Source organism: Taeniopygia guttata, chromosome 18 (genome assembly GCF_048771995.1).
Source record: "Taeniopygia guttata chromosome 18, bTaeGut7.mat, whole genome shotgun sequence".
NCBI lineage: Eukaryota > Metazoa > Chordata > Aves > Passeriformes > Estrildidae > Taeniopygia > Taeniopygia guttata.
Genome location: NC_133043.1, coordinates 421,813 through 439,137, shown reverse-complemented (window position 1 = coordinate 439,137; position 17,325 = coordinate 421,813). Strand labels below are relative to the sequence as shown.

The 17,325-nt window shown below is 47.4% G+C and overlaps 1 long non-coding RNA gene across 1 annotated transcript; it reads right to left on the bottom strand.

Annotated features, from left to right (window-relative positions):
• Positions 1–349: 349 nt before the first annotated feature.
• On the bottom strand, positions 350–9,901 carry LOC140685262 (uncharacterized). Its single transcript, XR_012058601.1, has 3 exons — positions 9,775–9,901; positions 8,515–8,668; positions 350–3,124 (listed from the first exon to the last, which is right to left on the bottom strand). It is a non-coding gene; the product is annotated as an uncharacterized lncRNA (long non-coding RNA).
• Positions 9,902–17,325: the final 7,424 nt, after the last annotated feature.

Sequence of the window (17,325 nt, the reverse complement as noted above, 5' to 3'; positions counted from 1 at the left end):
AATTCATGACAAAGCTTGGGAAGAAAAGTCAATGACAGGGTTGAAACATTCCCACAGGTTTCCCTTGAACGATATCTCCCGGACAACTTGTGCCGATGGTGAAATGCAGTGCCAGGTGAGATTTTATCACTAATTACAGGTGCCCAGACTTCAGCCAACTCTTGGGAAGCTCTGTGAGGTCATGGATGAACGGGCTTCAAGGGAAAAAAAGGCAATACAGATGATTTTCTCCAACAGATTCACTGTGATAAGCACATTCCAGTCACTCAGTGCAGAGCAAGGAGGTCCTGGATTTTTCACATCCGTGAAAAAATCACGTAGCATTGAAAAATCCAATAATGCCTTTTTTTTTTTTTCTGCTTGTATTTAAAATTAAATATAATTAATAGTAAATCTGTGGACAGGGACTGTACATTACCCAAGAGTGCTCTGCCCATGAGGTCACGCTTCGTTGTACGACGGGAAATAATAAAAAAAAAAATAATAAAATTGCTTCCAGTCAGTTCTGAGGCAGGTCCTGAGTGACCAAATTCGTTGTCCTTTGAAACCAATCCAGATCACGCTGGCTGGGTCCTGGGTCAGCGTGGAATTTGTTTTTCCCATCATGTGAGAGGGAGGAAACGTCCCGTCCAAGGAGGGCGATGTCAGCTCGGACGCAAACGCGCTCGGCACGGAGGCACGAGGAGAGGGCTCAGCAACTTGAGAGCTTTCTGCACCGCCTCGTGCACAAAACCCTCTTGGAAGGACTCACGACAAACTGAAAGCTCACTGGAAACGTCTCCCTTGTTTGTTTTGGCTCCCAGAGCTTTTCTAAGTGTAATTACCAGCAGTTGAGAAATGGAGAGGGTGAAAGAATCCTTGTGGTTCGTGCTCAGGGGCGGTGGCTCAGGAGACCTGGGTTGATTTCTAACCCTGTCACGGTGTCACAGCAGGAAAAGGAGATTTAATTCATCTGCAGGTCGATTTGTACAAGCAGGGATGAGGCTGCCCTGCAGCAGCTCCTGGCACTGAGGTGAACCCTCCATGTCCTGCTGATTTAATGGAATTCAGACAGATATATGTACTTATACATCCATTTTTAAGGGTTTCCAGTGCTTATATATCAATATATCAACCTCTCTTGACAGCACCATGCTGCTTCAGAGGGGGAAAATCCCCCATTCCTGCACACAGCTGCACATCCCTTTAAACCAGAGGATGGGAATGGATTTGTGCCCTGCAAGGACCAACGTCTTCATTAAGATCCCTGTTTGCTGGGCAGTGACAAATCTTCCCCTCAGAACACGGTGATTAAAGTTTAATTTTATTCCGGATTATGGGCAGCTCCACTTGCAAAGCAGCCCTGGGCCAAGGTTGGGCACGTATTGCCTGGAAATGAACGTTCCTCCCCAAAGTGCTTAAGCAGCTTTGGATAAGAAATGATGGTTTGGGGAAGATTAGGAGCATAAGGAAGATCTCGAGGTTAAGAGGACATTCAGAGAAAAGTGCCATTGTGGGTTCAGGAAGAAATGCTGGAGGCCTGAGGCTTCCAAACTGCTTGGGAGAGTTGGAGGGAGGTGGTGGGAAAAGGATAGATTGGTGAAGGTGGTGGATTTACAGATGGTGAAGACAGCCAAATTTATAGGGATGAGGTGGGGGTGTGTGTTTGTAAATCATCAGCAGGGAAATTCCCAGGCTTCAATTTGCTCAGAGAACCAAATCAGCATTTCTGGAGGTTTTATCATGTGGCAGCAGCCAGGAGCATCACTTGAGATGAAGTTTAGGTGCCATCTTACACACAGTGGGGATAAAATCTGCCCTGCCCAGCCCGAGAGCTGAGTTTGGAAGAGGGACAGAGGGCTGGAGGAGAAGCAGAGGGGAAGGAGGAGAAACCTCCTGGGCTTGGGATACAAATATTTGTCTGATAGGCAGGTCCCTGCTCCTGCAGATCCTCTCCCCTCTGCTTTGCCTCACAGGTACAGGTTTATTCTGCCAGAGAATGGTATTTAATACAGGCAGTGATGATTATTTGTTCTCAAACACATATGTTCTTCCCTCCCCTGAGAGCAGGGGGAGGAGGACAGCGATGAGAGCCGGCGAATGTTTCACCCTCGCTGCAGTGACAGCTTTGATTTGTGAAACAGCTTGGAATAAAACGACGGTAATTTTTCATGGAAAAACCAGTGGACATAATTTTTGTGTGTCTCAAAGAGAACAGCAGAGAGCTGAAATGCCTGGACACACCATTGTGTGAGTGCCAAAATCCCGGATGGATGTAAAACTCAGTGTTTTCAACCCAGAGAAATAACATTACAATCATCCCTGGTTAGGTAGATTCTGCTTGTTTATTGTTTTCCAGTATCTGCAGCTCTGCTCATCAATTTTTCACATTATTCCTTGGCTGTTTCCTCGTGTTCTGTCTCTTTGCTGGTTTGATGTTTTGTTCTCTGGAGATTTCTTCAATAAATTTTTATTATTTCCTCTGAGAAATCTTTTTTTATCATTCCCAGTGAGAGTTGGGACTGTGATACAGTGGAGGGAGAGGAGAAAGCTGGGCAGTGGAAACTCCTTTAACTTAATGCCATGGAAAAACCCCTCTGGCTCCCTGTCAGCCAAAGAAGGTCAAAGGCAGTCCGAGCTGCAGCTGTGCCAATGGATCCTAAATCCAGTATTTAATATCGACCTCCAGCTTCATAAACACCACCCTGACAGTGCTGACAGCAGCCCTGACATCAGCGTGATGACACAGGGCACAAAAATGACTTCACACTGCCAGCTCTGCTCCCAGTCAGCATGGGAACAACGCTGCAAAGAGCTTTTGTTTAATTAGCTGCTGGTAATGAGGTTTGGTTAAAGGATGGGGTGGGACTGAGGGGAGCAAAGCTGGGCTGGCTCAGTGCTTGGGGCAGGGGATGTTTGACAGTGGTGGTGCAGGGGTTTAAAGCAGGGCTTTAAAGCAGATTTTGGGCTCACCTTGGCTGTGGGAGAAGGTTTTCCAGGCACATTCAACACCAGCCCATCACTCAGGTGGTGATCTTCAGCTTTGGAGGAGGTTTTTGGAGATTCCTCTTCAGTTTTCAAGGAGATTTATGGAGATTTATTTGCAGCTTTGAAGGAGGTTTTTGGGAATCCATCTGTCTGTGATCTGGAAGGGGAACAGAAAGGTCCCCAAGGAGCAGAGTCAGAACCTTGGTGCTGCAATCACATGGAAAACCAGACTTCGACATTCCCAAAATTGCTGGGCACATCCATCACCAACCCATCACTCAGGTGATGAACAAAAATCTTCAGCTCTGGAGCTGACCTTCAGCTTTTGAGGAAGTTTTTGGAGATTCAGAGAACATTTACAGAGATTTAGCTCCAGCTTTGAAGGAGATTTTGGAGATCCATCTGATGGTGATCTGGCTGAACCCAACCCTACACAGGGGAATAGGAAGGTCCCCAAGGAGCAGAGCTGGTGCCCTGGCGCTGAAATCACATGGAAATCCAGACTTAGACATTCCCAAAATTGCTGGGCACATCCCTCTGAAGATTGATGGACATGGGGTGCACTGCCATCCCTGCCCTGCCAGTGCTGAGCCCCTGGATGTCCTTTCTGAATTTGATTAAAATCTAGAACCACCACAATTAAATCATCCAAAGCCCAACAGAAATATTTAGGAAAGGGGAATGTTCCAAGTGACCACAGAGGGATTCAGGCAAATGGTTCTGAGCAAGAATTCACAGGGTAACTCCTTTTGTAATAAAATGAAGGGGGCAGGGAGAGAACCATTCAGACTTGACAAAACTAATTTTTACCTACCCCAATGAGCCTCACCTTCATCTCATCCATGAAAATCAGTGCCCACAGAATGAAAACAATCCCAATCCAATGGGAGCAGCATGAGCAGACTTTGGGATTGTGTAAATAAAGCACTGAGGTGACTTCACTGGGGCAGCAGGGATTTATACCAGCCGAGGTTCTGGCCCATGAAGTGGGAATAACTCCTTCTGCCCTGTGATTTATGCTCTCCAGTTATTGACTGCTCCAAAATAAGCCTCTGTTATAAACAATCCGGGCAGCAAAGAAGGCAATTGTGCCTTAATGAGCCCATGGTTCAAAGCACTGCCCTGCCACATTGACCCTCCTATAGATCAGAAAGTCTCCTTCATTTAATTACCTCACAGAACCCCAGACTAGACAGCTCCAAACCTCATTTATGCCCTGATCTTGCTATTTTTTTTTTTTTGGTGCGCTTTATAATGATTTACAATTCAGCCAAGGGACTCTTCAGGCAGCCGAGGAGAATTGTTTAGAGGGGTTTGTGTGCAATTACATTTTTCTGAAAAAAATAAAAAGGAAAAAAAAGCACATTTTGAGATTCAAACATCTTTTCTCCTCTCCCAAGCACAAATAATAAGCATTTCTGCCTTTTTAAGTGTAAAGGACTAGGAACTTCAAGGGTAGAATTAAGGGAATTTAAATCAGAGGCGAGACACTGGAAATGTTCCCATTTGGAAGTCCCCAGTCCAGTCATGCACGCAGCTTTCAGCAGATATTACAGGATTGTTCCACCAGGATTATCTCAGCTACCAGGGTATTTATTTTCCCCTTCCAATCTGTGGCACAGAGCAGTGGAAATAATCCAACGTTCCCTTGCATTCACCAATGCCTCGTCCCTCCTGTCTCAGGATAAGCCTCTCATTAAATGAGCCTCAAAACATCCCCAAAAATTAATCCCAAATTAATCAAACTACCAAGATTACATCTTAATTTCTTCTGGAGCAACGCTGAAGTGCGACCAAAGGTGCAGCAAGCAGTCCTGGCTCCTCCCTTCTGCTTCCCTGGCACATGAAATTCCATCTCCCACTGGCAGGGAGGGATGGGACATAAGATCACACATTGAAACCACAGAATCATGGAGCAGTTTGGGCTGGAAAGGACCTTAAAGCCCATCCAATCCCACCCCTGGGACACCTTCCACTATCTCAGGGTGCTCCAAACCTGGCCTGATGTGGGAGTCCAGGGCTTCCCTCTGGCTGCCCTGGCAGGTCTGGGACCCTGGCAGGGGTCAGGAACCCCCCTGGACAGAGCCCTGAGAGACACTGTCTGTGATCTCTGGCCATGGAAAAGAGTTTTCAATCTTACAGGATGAATTACCAGCTCTGAGTGTTTGATATCAGTAATAATTAAGTGTGGCACGGGTGCAAAGGTAAAATTTTAGGATTCTAGATGAGGGGTCCAAAGGGGACACGATGGAGGAAATTGGGTGTGCCTTGTCCTTTTTCTCCTTCTTCATGCCCTCCATGTTTCACTGTGGTGTTGGCATTTTTCTGTTGGTTTATGCTGGGGACACACTGTCCAATGTAGGTGACAGATATTGGCACGTTATTGTAAATCCAGCACAGGTAGTTTCTGGTATTTAATGTTTGTACCATCCCACTGAGGGCAGAGCCCCACACGCTGCCCTGCAGGACAGAGCTGCGGCAGGGCAGCAGAACATGTTAGAGATAAACAGAATAAACAACCTTGAAACAGCACAGACCAATTATGGCTTCTGCTTTGGCAGTGGGGCTGACAGACAGAGACTTTCTACAATCTCAGAATCATCAATACCTCAGATTTCGACAGCCTTGGACATTCCAGGGATGGGGCAGCCACAGCTTCTCTGGAAGTTCTGCTGCAGAGAGCATCAGGGTCGGTCATGGATCCTGCTGAGGGCTGGTTCAGGTGCAGAAAGGGACCAGGAGTGGCTCTGCCAGGCTGGAGGTGGTGGCTGGGCTGAGCTGGGACCTTGCATCCACCTGCCCCAGCACAGAGCAGCTCTGGCACCTCCAGGGCTGTCAGATGTCAGAGCAGCTCCACAGTTTGGTGGTTGTGTTTCACTCTTCACATTCTTGTTTTGTGACGCAATTGGATCACTAAAACTGACACATTATTCCCTTTCTTCCCGTCCCTCCCCCCTTGATTAGTAGAGACACTTATTACAGCTTTAATAGGGAGAAACAAGTTCCCTCTGTCCTTTTCCAGTCCTAAAAATACAAGAGTGGTTTTTTCCAGAGGAGCTGGTGATTGAGGTTTAAATGTTCAAACAGAATACATTAAAATGCTCCAAACATCAAGGAGAAAAAGGGAGCCCTGATAGCCAGAGGAAAGTGGGGTGCTTGAGCTGAGTTACAGCACTGTAATTATTGGTACTGTCAGAGCTTCAAATCTACATTATTTTTAGGCCCCCATCCAATCCACAAAAAGATCTCTAAAATAATTGCAAAAAGACCTCACTTGAAGACTGTTTGTTTTGGAAAAATAGAAATCTTTGCTCCATTTCAGCATATTTCATCTTGGAGAGCAGTAATATTTTATTTGTGTTGAAAGAAGGCAGGGGCTTATTTAATATTAATAAATGGTTTACAGCATGGGTTATAGTTCTTTTCTTATTCTGCCCTGCAACCCTGCCCAGGAGGCTCCACTCCTGGGGGAGAAGATGTTTCTGATGAAGGGATATGAAATTAAAGGGAAATAATATTCACAGGGTATAAGCCTGCCCAAATCGAGATGTTTTCTGCTCAATATTCTGCTACGTTTTGCACATTGGTGCTAATTAGGGGTGTCAGCTAATTAAGAGCAGAATGTTAATAGGACACCTGGCAGGGCAGTGTGCTCCTGGCCAGGACAAAGGGACCTGACCCATTCCTGGTCCAGGCTCTTGGTTTGGAGCCCTCTGAGCCCCAGACAGAGCCTGGAGTTGTGCCAAAGTCACTCCATGACATTAAAGACTCAGAGTCCAGCTGAGTGTGGTCAGAGACAAGAAAGGGATGGAAAAGAGGTACCAGGAGAGAAGGAAAAGGGGAAAAAACAGATCCTAAATCAGGGGGATGCACTTGAATGAATGAGCTTTAAGGTCCTTCCATCCCAAAGGGAAAAAACAGATCCTAAATCAGGGGGATGCACGTTATTGGATGAGCATTAAGGTCCCTTTCAATCCAAAGGGAAAAAAACAGATCCTAAATCAGGGGGGTGCACTTGAATGGTAAGATCCTAAATCAGGGGGGTGCACTTGAATGGTAAGATCCTAAATCAGGGGGGTGCACTTGAATGGTAAGTTCCACCCCAAAGAAAAAAAAACCAGATCCTACATCAGGGGGATGCATTTTACTGGATGAGCTTTAAGGTCCCTTCCATCCCAAACCATTCCATGGCTCTGTGGGTATCCCTGGGGAGGTTTGCAGCCCGCAGGTGACAGAGGGATTGAATTTTGGCTACTCCTGAGGATGCACAGACCCAAAAAAAAGCATTTTCTGCCTTCCTGATGTTTTTCTTTGCTTTGTTCAGTGGAAGAAAGGGGAGAAGGGAAAATGTTTGAAGTCCTGGAGGCAGTGGCTGTGGCTCAGCTCTGGCACAACCCTTCAGGCTGTTCTTGCCCCTCTGGCTGCCTGGCTTTGTGCAGAGCTGTCCCAGCAGCCCTGAGGCACTTTCAGGCCGCCCCTCTGGCCCTGGGAGCTGCACAGTCCTGCCAGGTGCTCCTCCAAACCCCAGGGCTGGGCTGGAGCTGGATCCCACAGCACAGCTGGGATCTGCTGCAACCACCAGGGCTTTAGGAACCAAAACCCTGCAGGGCACAGAGCTCAGCTCAGACCTTCACAGACCCCCTGACCACCAGGATGCTGCTAATTGTGGTCACCAAAGGCCCTGCATCCTTCCAGGGTGGCATTCAAACGGGTGGCAATCTATCAGTGACCCGGCTGAAGGACTGGCACCTGGAGAACCATCAGCAACACAACCCCCAGGGGCAAAACCCCAAAGGAAAACAGCTCTGTGGGAAGAGGAAAATGACCCCAGCAATAACAGCAGGGAGCTGAGATGGCTGCAGGCAAGTCCTGGGCATGGTGTGCCCAGGTGTGATGGGAATTACGGCTGTGGGTGCCTCAGGGGACAGGTTTGGAGCACGGGTGTCAGGAATTCCCTGTCCCTCTGCAGTGGGATTTGCACCTCTCCTGCCTGGGCACTGCCCTGGCACCACTCCCACCTATGCTAAGCTCAGGTGCCTCTGGAGTGACTCTAAAACCCAGCAAATTCTGCTTTTCTATACCACAAACAGGACAGAAGGAGCAAACCCCATGCTGGTGGACACTATTGACCACGTGTCTGGGTTTTTGATTCATTACAAATCAACAGGAGCCAGCAGAGTTTCAGAAAGTCAGATCAGTTTCGGTGCTGCTGCTTTAAAAATTACCCAGGCCCTGCTGCAGAGCCCAGAGATGCTGAGGGGAGAAAGCTCCTTCCCCTCGATCTTTTACCTCAATTTTTTTTTTTTTTAAGTGCTGCTTTTCAGGGCTCCCAAGTGCTGGGCACTCCTCTGCAGGCAGCAGCTGAGCTGGGCTGTTTATTTATAAGAGTCAACCAGAGCCACACAAAAGGTTATGGCCACGGGCCAAATGTCTTTGACATCATAGCCTGTCATTAATGGCATAAATCCTCCGTGATTTCATTTCCCACTGAGCCAACCAGAATCTATCCCAGAGAGATTCAAAGGAAAAAAAAGTCTAAACATTTACCTTCAAACCCCAAACAGATCATATCGTTCCATTCTGCTTGCCCGATATTAAATATATTCTCTTGCACATGGCATTTTTATGGCAGGTTGTGACCACTCCTGGAGCTCGTTTCAGAAGGAGCTAGGCTCAGAAAGAGAAATTTTCTTATTGTTCCCTAAGGGCAAAACCAAAAAACGACATTTCATTCAACAAAACCTTTTCTAACCACTGCATTTTGCTGTTTTAATGTATTTTTGTCCCCCAGATCTCTGTCTGAAGGAGAGAAATATTTAAAAGCTTGCTCTCTGTGTCACAGCCTCTTCAGTGTGAGACTATTTAATGTGGACAGGCTGGAAAAGTTTTGCTTCACACCATTTTTGTCTCCTTTTTTCCATCATATCTATAATATGCATGTGGTTATGTGGCAAACATTAACAAATTACTCTTAGTATGAAAGGTCTGAATATATCTATAATACCTGAATATTTTAATTTAAATCCTTTGAGGTTTTATGTCTTCCTCACCTTCTGCTGATAAACTGCTTGATAAAAAGCCAGGTGGAAAATATTTTATAATAATATCAGATAATTTTGGACCAGTCATTGCTTGTTACTGAGCTGGGCCTAAAATAACCAGGGAAAGTTTCCTGCTGGGATAAACCAGGAATTCTACATTTTTATGCAAAAGCAGACAGTCAGAGGGTTGGGTTTGCCCTCAGTTTTTGGAATATTTGCTGAAATGGCTCCAGATTGGCCTGTTTGAGATGAAAAGAGCCTGACAGGATCCTGCCCCCAGGGGCAAATGTCCATAAAGTCAGGGAAGCCCCCACTTATCAGCTGCCCTGCGAGGAGAAGTGAATTATCTGCAATTACAGACGAGTTCTGAGATCCAAATGAGCCCAAAGAAAGCGAATTTAGGCTGAGCCCAAGCCCAGGTGGCTCTGGGCACACAGGGCACCATTAGAGGAGAGTTTGCTCCAAGCTCCTGCAGCTGCCTTTGCTCGGCCCGGGGACAGGAATCCCATGGAGCATCCAGTGCCAAGGAGGCTCCCCAGGCTGGAAGGATAAATGTGGATTTTCCCAGGGCAGGAAACAGCACTCATGGGCTCGAGATAGGGAGAGAGAAGCAAATTCCCCCCAGGCTCTGGTGATGCTGCTCAGAGGAGCAAGGACAAAGCTCCCCTCTGAGCCACCACTCCTGCCTCTATCCCACCTCTACCCCACACCCCAAAGCCCTCACCACCACCACCACCAAAGAACAGCAGAAGGACCTCCAGCATACCTGAGGAAATAAAAATTGGCCGTTTCCCCTTTTTTTTTATTTTTTTGGAGCAGGCTGGAATCTCAGGAGGCATCAGCGAGCGAGCGCTCCCCGGCAGTGCCGCCAGCAGGGCTGTGTCAGAGCTCTCCTGCGAGAGCCAGAGTTAAAATATTCCTGCAAAGCACCAGTAGCTTCATTCTCATGACTAACACATCCCAAAGGTGCCATAACACGCATGGAGGCAGGGAATTCTGGGGTGCTGGAAGGAGTACAGCGAGAGGAGGAGCTGCAGGCCAGAGGTTCTGAGGAAAGCCAGTGAGTTCTTTTTCCACAATTTATCATCCTACTTTTACTCCGCTCCTCCGAGTGCACAGATGAAAAGTCCCACAACTCCAGCACGAACTGAGCCAGCCAAGAAAAAGAAAAGCAGCCTGCTCTGCTCCCCAGGGCAGATTATGGCTATTTGTTCATGTTTTTTGATACATGGAGGAGACAAATTTCAAGGAAGGAATGTGGTCATCTCCTATCAGAGACAGAATCTCCCCCGTTGGAACTGAGTGTGTCTCGTGCTGGGGGCAGGCAGGGGCTGGGGTGGAATGTGGGTGGTTTTTGGCACAGATCACACAGTGCAGGGCTCCTTTCTGGGTAACTCGTGGGCTCTCACAGCGCTGCTGGAGATAACCACTGCATGGTTTGGGTTGGGAGGGACATGAAAGGTGGTCTTGTTTCACCCCCTGCCATGGCAGGGCCACTTCCACTGTCCCAGGCTGCTCCCAGCCCTGTCCAGCCTGGCCTTGGACACTGCCAGGGATCCAGGGGCAGCCACAGCTGCTCTGGGTACCTGTGCCAGGGCCTGCTCACCCTCCCAGCCAGGAATTCCTTCCCAGTATCCCATCCATCCCTGCCCTCTGGCAGTGGGAGCATTCCCTGTGTCCTGTCCCTCCATCTCTAGTCCCCAGTCCCTCTCCAGCTCTCCTGGAGCCCCTTTAGGCCCTGGAATGCTGCAATAAAATCACCCAGGAGCCTTCTCCAGGCTGAGCAATCCCTCACAGGAGAGGATCTCCATCCCTCTGATCACCTCTGTGCCTGCTCTGGACTCTCTCCATGTCCTTCCTGTGCCGGGGGCAGAGCAGCAGGATCCCAAATGCTCAGGTCACAGGCAATCCCTTGGATGATGAGCTGGGTGTCAGCAAAACTCCACGAGCCTTTAGAGAAGATAAAATCCCCTGTAAAAATGCTGGGCAGGCTCCTGCTGAGCACCCACCACCATCCAAACCAGTCCCGTGCCATGAAAATGCCCATGGAGGGAAACCTGCCAGGCTTGGAGCATGTGAGGCTTCCAGGCACTACCTAATTAATTACACCTCAAACACATGCAAATGGTTTTAATGTGCAGCAAAAAATCCAAGTGAGAAAACACAACAGGAGTGTTTAATTCTTTCTGGAGCGGTGACATTGTCACTGATGGTTTTAAGCTTAAGTTTTACCTAAAAGCTAAAACTTTTTTAGCTAAAACTTTTTTAGCTAAAACTTTTTTTTTAGCTTTAGCTTTTGCATTTTTTAAAATCCTGTACTGCATTAGGGCATGACTCCAAGCTCCATGCAGTGTCAGCAAGCTCTCCTCACATTTTGGGCAGACAGAACAATCCTTCCAGATCTGACACCCAAGGACATTCTGCTTCAGACCCCAAAAAGTATAAACAAAAATGAATCTGTGGGGGAAGCAAATGAGGGAATGTGACTTCATTGCCTGAAGCTGTAATTGGATAATCAACCTCTGATACATAAAATTACCGAACTTATATCTGCCCAAAAAGCTCGTGACCATCAGGGGGTCCATCATTCATCTGGGGTGTAGAGAATAGAAAATTCTCAAAGCCTCTCAAATTCTCAAATTGTCACCTCTGCAAGGCTTTGCACTGCCCAAGGTGCAGCTATTGAAGGCCTTCAATAAAACCTCACTTTATTCTCTAGCTCTGTCCAGCCTCTGCTCCAGGTGTCCCTCCAAGCCATCAGTGGGGTGGCACGGCACGATTCCTACAGAGGACAAAAAGGAGGGACAGGACATGCCAGTGCTGCTCCCATTCCCTCTCCCTGCTCCTCTCAGTGGTTGAGTTTCTGCCTGCTGAGGGCACAGCTCAGAGCAGGAGGATGGATCCCTGGAAGGGCCTGGGGATGGAAAACTCTCATTATCCTCACCAAACTGCGCCTCTGCCTCAGGCAGAGCTGTCACAACACGCTGGGCTCCAGGGACTCCTGGCGAAGCTGGGCTGGCAGATCTCCTTCTGATCTGCATGGATTCGTGCATCTCACACAGTCTTTTTGTCCACAGCTTCTGAAGATGTTTGGTCAGTGCATACCTGGAGTTAATTCAACAGAAAATCTGTCAGACACAATGCCATGGGACAGGGGATGCCTTTTGGGGCTACCTAAAAACAGAGGCCAGACAGAATTAAGATAATAAAAAGCATTTTTATTAATTGAAGGGGCCTTCAGGTACATTTAGGGCAGACAAAGCCCACGTAAAATGGATGAGGGGTTAGGGGTTTTCACACTTTTATAAGTTTGGTTCATTTGCATTTTGGGGGTCAATCTTCCAATTACATCTTCAGCTAATGAAGTCATTGACCCCAGGTTTGCTGCCCCCAACTCACTTTTGTTTCCATCTCAGGCCTGAAGCAGTGAGGTGTCCTTGACTGCCAGGCCTGGAGAGGAATTGTTGTGTCTGCCCCAAATGGGACAGCAGCAGCTCATACTGCACATGGAGTTTAGGGTTACACACTGAAGAATTGCAGGGTTACAAATAGATGAAAATATAAAAACTAAAATCTTAAAGCATCACAGGCCCTGCAATCCTGGCAGCCCTGACCTGTTAAACACCCAGGGCAGGGACTGCAGCAGGATTTCACCCCAGCACTTAATGAGCCATCAATAAATGCCAGCACGCTCCAGCTGAGGGGAAATGTTCCAGCTCTGAAGGTAAATACCAAAGCCAGCAGGGTCCTGAGATCACAGCCTGCTGGCACTGCGGGGAGAGAGGGGTGAGGAGGGCACAAATGAGCTCCAGAGAGCGCTGGGAGAAAGCCTTGGAAAATTGGAGATAAATGTTCTAATAGAGCTCCAGGATTGGCTCTAATTAGGATAAATCAGGGCTTTCCTAATTGCTTTTAATCATTTGGTTTCTTGCTGACAGGAGTGACCATGCCCAGAATGTGGAGAAGAGGATCCATGGATGTGGATCCATGGGGGGGATCCACATCCTCTGTGTCCCCCTGCCACTCCCAGACCCAAATTCCCGCCTGGGATCAGAGCTGGGATGGGCCAAAAATAGAGGGAAAAGGGAGCCCAAGGACCCCAGGAGCCCCAGGAGCCCAAATCTGCACCAGCACAGCCTCTGCAAGGCAAAAGTTGGGACATTCTGCCCTCTCCCATGGAATTATTTGCTTCCTTTCCCCAGCTGTGCCACTGCAGTCCTCCAAATCCTGCAGACAGGCATCCTTCCAATTATAACTTTGAAATGCAGAGTGTGAATTTGAGCTGCTCCATGCTTCTGTTCACTTTATTCTTCCTTTGAAGCTTTCCTTCTCTCTTTTTTCAATCAGCTGAGGGGTTTTTATCAGAGCTCAGGCATCTCTTGCCAGACCTTCCTGCAGAAGGCAGGATGGAATTCCCTCTGTTTCCATCCCAGGGGAATCCTGAATCATCTGCAGCAACCAAAGCTCTCTTGCTTTAGGTGTAAACAGAGAAAAAGAACAACTTTTGATCTGCTTCCACCTTTCCAGCAGAAGTGAAGGCAGTGCAAGTATCAACGTAGGAAAAAGAGGGGGAAAAAACAGGTTTTTGGGGCTGTCTTGAATTCTGTGAGTGCATGGGAAGGATCCCACAGAAATTTCTCAGAGGTGACTTTCATCCCTCCCGGGTGCAACAGCCACTGCCCCGCTCCAGAGCATTAAAAGGCTTCAGAAAAGAGTAGAATATAGAAAAAAGAGGCTTCAAAAAAGAGCAGAGAAATAACCCAGACTTATTTCTCTGGGTAACCTCTGTGCCCCAGGGTGAGATGCAGCCCTGCCATAAAGATCCCGTGCTGCTCAGCTACAAAAATCCATCCTTTCCTATTCCCCAGCAATTAAACTCTGCTAATGAGCTCAGTGGAAGCAGGATCATGGAGTTTGTGAGTCCTGGGCAGCGGCAGCAGCAGCCAGGTTTTCCTCAAATCTCAAGAATCAGGAGATTTCTGAGGTGGTGACCTCAAAGTTCTCTGGTTTTTATTTTATGTTGGAGTTTCCAGTGAGCCCAAGGCTCAGGAGCGCCAGGAGACACCTTCCATGCCTAATTAATGAGCTGATTTGCATATAAAATGAACTTTGGCACACAGCAGGATATTTGTAACAAAATTTTTACAGGATATCTTGACAAAAAAATGAGCAAAATAAAAAGTCCTGGAAAGAGCTTACAAGTTCCCTCTTGCTTCCCAAGCAGCCAACACATCTCCAGCAGCAGGAGGGAGCAGGATTTACCTGATTTGTCCCTGCAGGATTTTACCTGATTTGTCCCTGCAGGACAGAGCTGCGGCAGGGCAGCAGAACATGTTAGAGATAAACAGAATAAACAACCTTGAAACCAGCACAGATGAATTATGGCTTCTGCTTTGGCAGCAGGGCTGACAGACAGAGACTTTCTACAATCTCGGGATCATCAATACCTCAGATTCCGACAATATGAGACCTAAAACTTAGTTTAGACCTCGGTTCCTGAGTTATCCTGAATTCTGTTGCAGCTGGGAGGTGGAAGGAGGAGGGGATACAACACCAACCCACCCTGACACAGCTTCCCAAGCAGAGGATTCAGCAGGGACGTCACAATTTAATGAATATGTTGTTTGTACAAGCCTCAATGGAAATTTTTTTAATAAAATCTATTGTGGGTGGAAATCCAAGCCAGTTGAGAAGGGAAAGGCAAGAGCAGCATTTGTATTTTTAAATATTTTTATTTATACACTTTTAAAATGCACAAATTGCTGGAACAGGTGTGTTTGTCCTGCCCACCCAAAACTCCAAGCTGCATTTGCTTGCATGTGACACGCTGGATTTGCATATTCGAACAAGCTGAAAACATCAGTGTTGGATTATTATCTGTATTTTAGTGAAAAGTTTGGAAGGAGAAAAAAATACATATTTTCAAGACCTGTAAATAATTTTTTTATAATCAATTAATTTTTAAAAAATTATTTCTATATTATTTTCTACAGTTTTATTCTTTACTTTTCTATAATTTTAGTCTTGACTTTTCTATGGTTTTATTCTTGACTTTTCTATAATTTTGCACTTGACTTTTCTATAGTTTTTTCCTTGACTTTTCTATAATTTTAATCTTGATTTACTATAGTTTAATTCTTGAGTTTTCCATAGTTTTTTCGTTGACTTTTCTATAATTTTAGTCTTGACATTTCTATAATTTTATTCCTGACTTTTCTGTAATTTTCCTTGCTTTCCCCTTTCTGCCCTGTTTGACAAAGCTGGCAGAAGAGGCACTGGTTCCTTCACGCAGAGATTTTGCAGGGTGATTTTATAGGTGTAGGAATTCAGTGGGTTCCAGTGAGGAACGTGAACCATATCCCACACAAACTCACCCCAGCAATTCCACGAGCAGTGAAACTCCAGCTCATGCCAGATGTTCCCTGTTCAGCCTCCAAAAACTACAAATCTTGAGGTTTATGTTGATGTTTGGGCTGTGAAAATTGGTAATGTCACAGAGCTCTTTTGGCAAAAGCCTGGTGTTAAAAAGAATCCTGAGATATCCAAATTTGTAAAAATTGAATGTTAAATGGACAGCTTAGTCCTTTTATAGCTGTCCAGTCCCTGAAGAAATGCTCAAATTGCGTGGATTGTAACATCTGTGTTGTCTCACCCTTCACATGAGACTTAAAATGGAATAAATTTTTTTTTTAATGCCTCTTAGTTGCCCCATTTCTGGGTCAGAAAAGGGCATAATCAGTTGCAGGAGCACCCAGCAGCATCCCTGCAACTCCCCCACGCTTTCTGTGGGGTTTTATTCCCTGTGCCTGCCTCGGGGCAGCACATCTGGAGCCTGCAGAGCATCCTCCAGCTCCGCTGGGTGCAGGGAGGAAGAAAACTTCACTTATTGCCTTGCTGGCCACCAAAATTCTGTTTAATTGGTGCTGACTCCAGCCAGGCGAGCAGAGGAGGAGAGGCACTGACAGGAGAGGGTGCTCACGATTTAGGGAAGGGCTGGGAGTGGTCCCCAGGCTGTCCCTGCAGGGAATCCAGTCCCTTCAGAGCAGCTGTGCCCGGGGATGCCTTTCAGCAGCGGGGAGAAGAGGCAGATGCAGGCGGTGGCAGCTAATCTGTGCCTCTAAATCCAGCCCTATCATTATGATGATAAGCTTTCCGAGAGACCATTCGATTCGAAAAGTAAATTTGAATGTATAAATAGAGTCCTGCTGAGCGGGGTCAGGGCTCCAGCCGAGGCGTGGTTAAATGGCATTGCAGGCTGATAAAAGGGTTGGGAAAGCAGCAGAGGGGGCAGAGCTGCCCTGAAATGTTCCCTCAGCCGAGGCAGCAGCGTTTGATCCCCGCTGCATCAGCACTTGGCAGCTGAGTCATGGCTGTGCTGATGCCTCAGGTTCAGATTTTCTATGTTTCACACTCTGTGCTGCTTCAGTGTGTGGGTCTGGGCTCCACATGAGGGGATGCTGAGCTCTCTGCACAGAGCAGAGACAAAACAATTCCTGCTCCAGCTGGGCACCAAGGACAAATGATCCAAACCTCAGCCCAGGAGCACAAACACCGTGGGCTGGAGAGAGAAAAACAAGCAGGGTGGGACTGCCTGGGCTGAAGCTGGAATGGGACAATGAACTCCAAGGTGCCAATGGAGCAGAACTGATCCCAGGGAGAGCCCCCGGGAGCGCTCGTGCATTTTGGGACCATTTTGGGTCATTTGGGTGCAGCCCTGGCTGGGCTCTGGTGCTGCCCAAGGTGGATCCATGGAGGAGATGCTTTGAATAAATCCCTGCTTTATTCTGGAGCTCTGTCCAGCCTCTGTTCCAGCTCAGCCTTCTCAAGGCATCAGTGCAACCTCAATATCTGCCCTGGAGACCACAGAAATCAGGATTTCACAGCTCTTTGTGGCTCCTCTGCACTTCCCTGTGCTGGTGGCAGCGGGCTCAGGGAAATGAGGGATGCAGGTTCCACCCAGCCCGTGTGGAACTGTTTCAATAAGGAGATGTTCCTGGCAGACACGAAACACGGGGATTTCAAGATGACTTTCCTGCTTAATTTTTTAATCCCTTGCTGATGCTCTGGGTGCTTTCATCCCTCCCCCCTTCCCTGCTCTGGAGCTTTTCTTCCATTTTCATTCTGAGCAAGGAATGACCTGGGGTTCTGCAGTCGCAGGTGTGACCTCGAGAAAGGTCCTGGGGCAGATTTTCCTCCAGTCCAAGTCTCGTTTGTGTTCTCCCCTGGGAAATAACGATAGGATCACCTTTCCTGCCTTTTGTCGAGGCAGAGAACAAGCTGTCTGTTCCTCAAGCTCTCCAGACAATGCCTGTGCTCA